The sequence below is a fragment of the Piliocolobus tephrosceles genome, chromosome 1, assembly GCF_002776525.5.
Source record: "Piliocolobus tephrosceles isolate RC106 chromosome 1, ASM277652v3, whole genome shotgun sequence".
In the NCBI taxonomy this organism is placed as follows: domain Eukaryota; kingdom Metazoa; phylum Chordata; class Mammalia; order Primates; family Cercopithecidae; genus Piliocolobus; species Piliocolobus tephrosceles.
The window spans coordinates 86,788,923-86,789,796 of NC_045434.1; the positions used below are offsets into that span (position 1 = coordinate 86,788,923).

Genomic DNA, 874 nt, shown 5'->3' on the forward strand with positions numbered 1-874 from the left:
GATGTGGAAGCGAGACATCAAACAAGAAGCTGTCGCTTAAAGTCTGAAGAAAGACTAGATATGTAAACGGCAGGAGACAGCAGGGAAACTGAACCCGCTCCTCACAAAACCTCCCGCCTTATATTTCAGGGAGGATCGCGGCACATTTCCGCCAAGACAGGTGAGACTGCGGTTCTGACCTGGGGGCCTGAATTGCGTTAGGGCACCTGGGCGCCGGCAGAGTCGTTCCCCTACACAAAGTAAGCCTGTTATGTCTACAGCCAAACGGGGACACTAAGAGCCCCAAAGGCTCTGCTTTCATCCCAAAGAACAGCGCCCGTCTGCCTAGTTTATACCTGGCTCTATGAGGTGAGAACACATTCCCCGATAGCACAAAAATCCTACAAACTCCTGTGGGGGCTGCGGTTAGAAGCAGAGTCTGTGTAAAAGGTGACTGGGGGCTAGAGAAAAACACGAAGATTTTTACACAGCGTGAGAACCCAAGAGACTGGAGACCATGGACCAATCTCTGCAAGAAGCAGTCCCTCTTGGAAAAGGAAGAGCTGTACGGTCTTCGCACTAGTTTGCTAGTATTAAAAAGGCACGTTACTTGCTATTCCCTAGCATTCCGAGTACAAAAATTACCCTTAAGACACCACCCAAAACACAAACCAGTAAAAGAAAGTAACCTTTAGCGTATAGTCTATTCTTTAAACTACAATTTTAAAATGCAGGGGAAAGCGCGAACGCAGTCCCCCACTACCACAAATTATGCAGTCGAGTTTCCCACATTTGGGGAAATCGCAGGGGTCAGCACATCCGGAGTGCAATGGATAAGCCTCGCCCTGGGAAAACCACCTTCGTGATCATGGTATCTCCCCTGCCAGGTAAGTAT

At 48.9% G+C, this 874-nt stretch overlaps 1 non-coding gene across 1 annotated transcript; it reads right to left on the reverse strand.

Moving 5' to 3' along the window:
- Positions 1 to 710: 710 nt before the first annotated feature.
- LOC111535400 lies at positions 711 to 874 on the reverse strand. The gene has a single exon (XR_002732006.1). It is a non-coding gene; the product is annotated as a U1 spliceosomal RNA (small nuclear RNA).